This window comes from Gigantopelta aegis, chromosome 15 (assembly GCF_016097555.1).
Source record: "Gigantopelta aegis isolate Gae_Host chromosome 15, Gae_host_genome, whole genome shotgun sequence".
Taxonomy (NCBI): Eukaryota; Metazoa; Mollusca; class Gastropoda; order Neomphalida; family Peltospiridae; genus Gigantopelta; species Gigantopelta aegis.
Window position 1 is genome coordinate 15,937,486 of NC_054713.1, and position 9,855 is coordinate 15,947,340.

The 9,855-nt window shown below is 37.1% G+C and overlaps 1 long non-coding RNA gene across 1 annotated transcript; it reads left to right on the top strand.

Annotated features, from left to right (window-relative positions):
- The first annotated feature begins 3,876 nt into the window (after positions 1–3,876).
- Positions 3,877–8,790, top strand: LOC121390687. Its single transcript, XR_005960244.1, has 2 exons — positions 3,877–4,076; positions 8,422–8,790. It is a non-coding gene; the product is annotated as an uncharacterized LOC121390687 (long non-coding RNA).
- Positions 8,791–9,855: the final 1,065 nt, after the last annotated feature.

The following is a 9,855-nucleotide window of genomic DNA, read 5'->3' on the forward strand; positions in this document are numbered from 1 at the left end:
TCTGAGTAATGTCCACAATTACATGAGGGATCCATAGTAGAAGAGGTTTGTTTTGGTTATCGACACTACTTGAGCATATTCATTTATTAATCATCGCCTATTCAATGTCCAATATGTGGTCATTTTGACACAGTCATAGAGAGGAAACCCGCTTCATAGGGATGGCACATGCCACGGCCTTTGATATACCAGTCGTGGTGCACTGGCTGTGACGAGAAATAGCTTAATGGGCCCACCGACGTGAATCGATCCCAGACCGACAGCCCATCAAGCGAGCGCTTTACCACTGGGCTACATCTTGGCCCGGATCCATAGTAAGACCAAAATTATATACATGTAGATCTGCATTTAAATTACTACAGGCATGTCTTAATCTGGTATGTAAAACATTTTCTTTTCGAATTCCGCTTGGATGGTATGTGGGTACGTTGTAAACATCCGGTGCTACGCTTTTTAAAAAGATTAAACACTTGCAGACTATTCCAAAGATCAATTGTTGAATGTATAAATTACATTTTTAACACATTTGCTATATATATATATATATATATATATGTATATATTGGCAAGATATAGATCACGTGACAAGCCTGATTCGACTCCAGTGTTTCAGACTAGATTTTCAATAAACATACTCTTTAAATAATTTGTTTAAGTACAGTAAATGCAAATGACGTTTAGTTTTACTATAACAATACAAAACTTGTATATTTATTATGAATTAGAGTTTAGAAACGCTTTTTGAATGTGACAGAATGTAGCCAGCGTCTTACAAAAAATGATGTCATGTATCTTGTATGACGTCATATGGCAAAAGCCTTGCCAGGTTGATAATACTCGATTTGCGTACACAAAACTGGAATAAATAATGATTTTCGGACTATTCTCGTAGGATTGCAGGATAAAAGAAATAACTGGTTACTGTCTTTATCCTGCTCAGTATATTTCTCCTATAACTTACTCATGCCAAATACCGATCAACATAGACTCGGTTGATGTTTTCTATATTAAAAAACACTCGTGACGAATCCTCTAGATATATATGCCGGTTTGCTTCCTCACACTAAAACAGTGGACATGTTGTTCAACCCTATGTGGTACACTACTGACTAAGAAAGCAGGAGCCATACCACTAATCATATTACTATCCTGTCTGTGGGATGGTGCATATAAAAGATCCCTTGCTGCTAACTGAAATAGAGTAGCCCATGAAGTGGCGACAGCGGATTTCCTCTCTCAATATCTGCGTGGTCTTTCACCACATGTCCGATGCCATTTAACTGTAAATAAAATGTGCTGAATGCGTCGTTAAATAAAATGTGCTGAATGCGTCGTTAAATAAAACATTTCCTTCCTTCCTTATTTCAACTCAGTATGTCACACTGAGACTTCCTGGTATCTTAATTTTATTTTATCCTGATTCCCAACATTGTTTTGTGTAAGAATTAAGCGAAAAACCACCAAATATAAACTGTCTGATCTATTGCATGTTGACCAGCAGATCATAAATATACAGAACTTCACATACGTTGTTTTCGCTTTTTATGTATTGCACGAGTTTATTTATTTTGCGCAAGAATATATACCACGTACATTACACATGTCACTGACGTATGTCTCGGTATTTCGGTGCCTAAAAATAAAGACTGTACACATTATAATTTTAAAAAACCCAGTACCCATCAATACTAATCACAAATGAGTAGTGGATCACAATTCTTTGTTCACTGGTACAAATTTGCTTCATGTTCAGGATATAATACATTTTCCAGACTCCCCCCCCCCCCCCCCCCCCCCCCCCCCCCCCCCCCCCCAAAAAAAATCCAACCCCCTACTCGCCCCCCCAACCCCCCCCACAAAAAAACCCCAACAACAACAAAAGAACAACAAAACAAAAACAACAAAACAAAAACCCCACAAAAAAAACCCAACACCCCCTCCTACACACACACACACACACACACAAAGTGAAGAGTTGTTTATAGAGTGCACGCCGACCCAATGTTGCCCGTATCCCATGTTTGTCGCTCATTTGACGTGTACCAGCTCGGAAATAATATAATCAACGTGTTACCTCATTTCCCATTAAACCGGCCTCGGTGGCGTCGTGGCAGGCCATCGGTCTACAGGCTGGTAGGTACTGGGTTCGGATCCCAGTCGAGGCATGGGATTTTTAATCCAGATACCGACTCCAAACCCTGAGTGAGTGCTCCGCAAGGCTCAATGGGTAGGTGTAAACCACTTGCACCGACCAGTGATCCATAACTGGTTCAACAAAGGCCATGGTTTGTGCTATCATGCCTGTGTGAAGCGCAAATAAAAGATCCCTTGCTGCCTGTCGTAAAAAAGAGTAGCCTATGTGGCGACAGCGGGTTTCCTCTAAAAACAGTGTCAGAATGACCATATGTTTGACGTCCAATAGCCTATGATAAGATTAAAAATCAATGTGCTCTAGTGGCGTCGTTAAATAAAACAAACTTTACTTTTTTTTTTATTTCCCATTAAAGTCGCACGCCCTAGTTTCAACCCGCTAAAATTAATTCTAATTTTGGTTAATCTACAAAACTGTAACACACTTAGATCACGTTTTTATAAAACAGAGTGAAAAAGCAGGTTTTATATCGATAAATACCATGGGAATCCCCGTGACCCAATTACTTGAAATAATTTTGAAAGTTAGTATTCTGATGTCACCCGTAGATTTAAGGGTTTGTAACGTTTTGTATTGAGATACTTACTTCTCTGAACTTTATTGTTATTGAAAATGTTCACGAACTGTGAAGAAAAAACTCACAAGTGAACGACAAGCAAACGACAACAAATCGGATGTTGATTGCGCGAAACGTGCACGAGAAAACAAACCGAACCAAAATGATAACGGTCACGTGGTATACCAACGTCTGTGACGTTGAAACGGGAAGATCCTCTCTAAAAATAGATTAGACCTTGTCTGCTCAACGGTTTTTTCTCAAACGCGCGTGCTTTTTTAAGAAATACGAAAAATGCATTTTGTGGTATTACAAACACCAGTATTACCAGGATTACCAAAAAACACTTCAGGTGAATGGAAATGTATATTTTAAATAATAAAATGTCAGTAAAGTGCTATTTTATTTGTGAGAAATTGGGTTTAATAGCGAAAAACAACGGCGTAATGGTTAACAACTAGGGCGTGTCCCATTAAGCTGCAAGGATAAAATTTAATTACGTGAAGATTGGAAATTTTGTGTTCTACTTTATGCAACTGCTAGACTGTGCACATACTAATTATACCTGTAATTACATATTAATCATTTAATTATTTGTATATTCAAAACCAGCTATCTTTTATTGTACCACGGTCCCTTTGATTTTACCCGTGATGTATCCCATAGTTAGACCACGGGCGTGTCTGACCTAAATTTTTGCGATTGCTGAATGGCTGTAGAAAGTTACGCCTACAGGTCACATATAGTTCAGCAGGAAGTAAATTAGAACATTGTTTTAAAAAGTATCACTTTCACTAACATTACTAATAAAGCTACAATATAAATCTGTAATGGGGGCGTGGTACAAGCTAGTTACATCATCCTTTTCCGACAGATTTGTCTATCGTTGTTGTTTTGAGGTGTTATTTTTATGTTGATTGGTCCCATCACGAGCAATTCGCACCCACCCATTAAAAATCCTGCGTACGGGCCTGAGATAGACCACGGTTATTGCGGCCGTTGAGTGACGGGTGTAATAGATCTCGGGCTACGCCCTCGATCATTACACCTGTCACTCAACGACCGCAAAAACTGTGGTCTAACTAGACAAATCTCTCGGAAAAGGATGACGTAACTATAATATAATGTGAACACGTTTCACCGTGAATGCGATTTATCATGCAAAACTTCAAGTGTCTATAAAAATCGGAAGTACTAACCGTTCGTCACGTCACTACGAAGAAGCGACACCATGCGTCTGATCTTGACTCTGTTCTGTATCCTGCTGGCGCTTGGGCTCGCAAACGCCACTTACAACACCGTGTATCATCCTACACGGGATATTGCGAGCTCCGAAGCAAGAAAAAGGCAAAACACCAACGCATTGATGTAAGTTATTTTCCGTTTTCTTTGATCTGGTGCAGATTTATGTTGACCAGTGTTATGCAAATACTAGCTAGATAATTTGCTAATAAAATTCAATCGTTAGAAGGCCATTTGAAAAGACATATCATATGTGATACAGAAATTTATAGCGATTGCTCATCTTCACTTTCACAATTCCCCGATTAAAAGGTCCATTTACTAAATAATCATAGCGACATCGATTCTACAAGTTGCATATTGGTGATCCTTAGACTATATCAAACACACTGTGTAGGTTGTGCAATAAAACATAATAAAAGAAATTCATTTTATTTCTTAAAAGCCCACAACTGCGGTGAACTGCGAATTGAGATGATGTGTATTGTTGCAATTTAGCATATTTTCAGTGTACTGCATATAGATTCATTTGATACTGAAATTTAAAAAAAAGAAAGAAAATATCATCTACAATCGTAATTCACAGACTATGCACACTAAAAAATGGCAATTGAGATTAAAGGTATATACTAATAATTACAAAACAGGTTAATTCCACGCATCATGTAGGAAAAGGTGCAATTATTTACAGGTGGGTTATACCGTGGAGCACCTTATTAAATGTTTCCTGGAATAATCTTCATTCATTGCTAGCATATTTTCCATATATTTAAGGCATCAACATGAAGAAGAGAAAGTCCAAGATTATCATACATATATATAGTGTGAAAAATAAATCAGTTCATCTCTCTCTCTCTCTCTCTCTCTCTCTCTCTCTCTCTCTCTCTCTCTCTCTCTCTCTCTCTCTCTCTCTCTCTCACACACACACACACACACACACACACACACATTTGATTCAGACTAGTAATACGTGTGAGTTTTTGGAAGATTTGGACAATGAAATGGAAATTTCGTCATATGATCATTCAAAATCTCAACGATCAAAGCCCAAAATCACTCCAATACTTCTTCCCAATGAGTTATTCAATCACTGAATGGAACTGCCGTGGGCTTAGGCCTAATTTTGATGAATTAAGTCTTTTAATTCGAAAATATAATCCTCTTTCAGTGTGTGTTCAGGAAACTTTCCAAAGGACACTGATCATATTACAATGAGAGGATTTAACTTCTATCATAAATGTCAAGAAACTGAAAATAGAGCATCTGGGGGTGTTTCCATTCTTATTAATGAAAACATTCCTCAGAGTATAGTGACATGAAATACTAATTTACAAACTCTGGCTGTAAAAGTCACGGGTCATAAAACTATTACTCTGTGTTCAGTTTACTTGCCACCTAGTAATCATTTTAATTTTAAACCAAGGGACCTTCAAGATCATATTGACCTGCTCCCTACTCCCTTTATTATTATGGGGAATTTTAATGGTCACCACACTTTGTGGAGATGCGAGGATATTAATATTAGAAGTAAACAATTGGAAGACTTAATTCTCAAATATGACTTCCTTTTCTTTAAAGTCATACATATTTTCATTCTCTTAGTGTTTCTTTCACTTCTATAAATTAAACCCTTTGTAGTCCATCACTTTTTCTTGATTTCTCCTGGAAAGTTGCTTCAGACCCTTGTGGTAGTGTCCATGTTCCCTTTATTTTGGAGAATGATGGACCTTCATCGCTTGAAAGGGTTCAAAGGTGGAAGTTGACGAAGGCAAATTGGGGTCAGTTTCAGCATCTGTGCAGCACTCAAGCTACTACAATTTGCCATTATCGATGCTGATGATCCTATGTCTTTGTTCACTTACATCTTGAAGGACATTGCAGATGAAAATATTCATTATGTCTTGGATTGTATATTTTTAATAACATCTGCATTTCTGGAGACTTTCCTTCTGATTGGAAGAAAGCAATTATCATTCCTATTCACAAGCCTGGTAAGGATTCAACTAATCGTACTAGTTATTGCCCTATCGCTTTGAGAAGTTGCACTTGTAAAACCATGGAACGAATGATCAATCGTAGACTTGTCAGGTATCTTGAATCCCATAAATTGCTTACTAACGTGCAATGTGGGTTCAGATCTAGACGTAGCACGGTTGATCATCTTGTTAGATTTGAAACGTTTTGTAGGGAAGCTTTCATCCATAATCAGCACTTGGTTTTAGTGTTTTTTATTTCGAGAAATCTTACGATACCACGTGGAAGTATGGGATTTTAAACGACCTCCATGGCATGAGCTTTAGAGGTCGACTTCCTGTTTTTTTTTAATCTCAATTTATAAAAGATAGAGCATTTAAAGTCCGGATGGAGTCAACTTTGTCCGACATTCACCCACAGGAGATGGGTGTGCCTCAAGGTAGTATCCTGTCTGTAACTTTATTTTCTGTGAAAATTAACAGCATTACCCAGTGTTTAACACCTGGTGTGGATTGCTCGTTATATATCGATGATTTTCAGATTTGCTATAGATCGTCCAATATGTTTTTGGACAAACGTCTAATTCCAGTTGTGGAAGAGACTAAATTTTTGGGGGTTATTTTTGACAGGAAGCTATCTTTTCTGCCCCATCTTAAATATGTTAAAAAAGAAGGCCTTAAAGGCATATTGTCACAGACCACTGACCTATTTAATGGTCTAACAAAGTATTACCTGAGAAAAAAAAATTGATTTGTCCCTAAATGTACTTTATGCAACCATCCTCATAACCACCATACTCCATTTATTAATGATATTTTGTAAAAATAATTGAATTATGGAAATGGTCCATAATTCAAAAACTAAAATTGCCGAGAGGGTTGACATGGATTTCATTCCATCATGGTTCAATTAAGGTGATGCGATAGCTAAATTTGGTTTCCAACAATTAATGTAATTTTTATTTATTATCCATTTGTAGAAAAATAAGGTCCTTAAATCCGTGACAGTATGCCTTTAAAAGCTCTCAATATTTTAAAAGTTATCGGTAATACGGAATGGGGAGCAGACAGAAAGGTTATGCTCTGTCTGTATATATCTCTTGTGAGGTCAAAATATGATTATGGGTACATTGTGTATGGGTCGGCTCGCATGTCTTACTTGCAGATGCTAGATCCTATACACAACCAGGGACTTAGGCTTGATAACAAATATATTAATTTGTTTGATGCTATCCGTACATTTGGTCTTCACATTCAGCTTCTTTCTTTTTTTTGGTCTCTTTCCAACATTGATTTAACTGACACTTTGGAAACTCTTTTGTTTTACCACCTTGGTGTATTACACCACCTAATATTGTGTTTGATCTTGCGCATCTGAAGAAAGATTGTACAGATGCGATTGTGTATAAACAGTATTTCATGGAAATTCAGGACAGGCACCGTTATTACATTCCTGTGTATACAGGCGTATCACAAGATGGGAATTCTGTGGCTTGTGCTAGTTTTTTCATCAGACACAATACTTTCCATGAGACTGCCTGACTCAGCATCGATCTTTAGTGCTGAAGTTTGGACAGTCATTAAAGCCTTGGAAGAATTAAAGAATTCTAGTCCATCCAAATTTATTATTTGCACTGACTCACTTTCGTGTCTCCAAGTTTTACGCAATATGAAGCTGGACCATCCCTTAATTGGGATGGTGATACGAGTGTCTCTTTTTATCCATTGCCAGTAAACATATTGTATTTTGTTGGGTGCCTAGCCATGTTGGCATCATGGGTAATAAAAATGCATATTCTGCTGCCAAGTCTGCTTTGAATTTATCTCATGGCAGGTTTAGTGTGTCCTATACTGATTTTAAACATAGTATTAACCAATTTATCTTTTTGACTTGGCAACATGATTGGGACGGTGCGGTAGCGAACAAATTTCATGCTATCAAGCAAGTCTTGGGAGAGTGGCAGTCCTCCTATAGGTAGTGCAGGAAGGATGAAATAGCCTTGTGTCGTGCTCGCATCGGTCATACTTACTTGACACATTCATTATTTGGAAGAAAGAACCTCCACCTCAGTCTGACGGTACGCTACATTTTTGTGGAGTGTATGTATCTGACAGAAATTCGAACAGATATATTTGGACTTAGAAATATGAACTTTTATTGCAATTGTTACGTGACACAGACTTCTACTCCAATTTTTAATTTGATCTATCCGTGATATTTATATTTTTTGCACAGTTCTTTACACTGTTTTTTTATTTAACTTTTGAGTTTTTATATTGATGTTGATCACCACTTCATGTTTTGAATTTATCATTGTTTGACACCCAATAGCCGATGTAGTTTTCGTGCTGGGGTGTCATTAAACATTCATCCATTCATTCATTCATCAATTCTCGCTCACACACACATACACACACACGCACACGCACACACACTATCAACTGAATTGCTAAACTGATTAGCTTACGATTTAAAAACAATAAATGTCTCATTGCAGGAAACGTGCGATCCAAAGGAAAGCCAAAGGAAAGGATGTTTGGAAGAGGGCGTTTCCATTACACTCCTTCTGTTATGATCTGGCACATGGCAACAGCGGTTAAATGAAAATAAACAACTGCTATATAAAATAGAACAGGCCTGCATCGGAAGACTTGGATGAAAGACAAACTTTTATAAACTTGAAGAAGAATTTTTTATTCAATAAAGTTGGAACTAATTTTATATTGAAAATCAAAACAATTAATTAAGTTATCTATAAATGTAGTCTAAAGGAAACAAATAATGTGTATAAAAATGAAAACAATATAAAACTGTATATTAAAATAGCATACATTTCCTTGTGCAGTAAATATCATTCATCTCTGTTCTCATGCTGTTTTATGTTTCTTTACTGATCACAGTCTGAGTGCTGTAATTTAGTTTTCGTAAAATACATCTACCGACATCTTAACAGTACAACCAACACTTGCCATGCTGATTACACGTGTAGTCCTTGACAATTAAAGTAAACTGAGTCGTGTATGTCCTTTACAATTAAGTCCAAACGTTAATTTTAACGTCTTTGTCGCGCAAGTAGCTCATTTTAGAATACTGTTTCACTCTATCCCTGGATCTGTTGTAGGAGCATTTGTAATTTGCAACGTTCGTTGTTGTTTATAAAACTTCGGAAAGTCTGGAAATATAAAATGAGGATGCTACATGACAATATTTTACATATATGTCAGTTGGCACCATTACAAGAAGTTTGCTGGCACTGACAGCTAGGCATTAACTGGCTAGCGCACTGGGATGAAACCGCCTTCTGTCAAAATGGCTGACACGGAGAATCCCACCGAGTCTCCGATTTTAGCAGGGAATCCTCAAGCTTTTCCATTAGGAATGGAATCAAAACGATTTGAAAACATAGAAAATGACGGTGCAAAAATCAATTGGAAAGATATAACAAAAATGGTTTCAGGTAGAAAAAGGTTTAAATTCCATATTCGAAGGGAACTGGCTTGCGACCGCCATTTTATTAAAATAAAAATGGTGTTGACCGTGAAAAAGCCAATGCCAAAACATTACTTAATCATTGAATTTAATTAGATCAGCGCTTAGTGAGCAAACTTCTTGCAATGATATTTATTTTATTACACACCAGTGTAAAATATTGCTCATGTCATAGCAATCACTCAATATCTAACTAGTGTAATATTGGCGTGACGTAGATCACCTGCTAACCCAATTCGTAGAAAAATAACGTGTAGTAGATCTGGACATCTGCTTATTTTGCGTTGCAACTTGTTGCAGATGGTTTGCAATAAATAAAATACTATACTAACTTGCCCGCCAATCCATTTTTATGAAAGTCGTCAGATACCAAAACTGTTCACTAATTTTATAAAAATGGTAACGACACCGCTAGAGCACATACCACTAATGAAAATGTGTA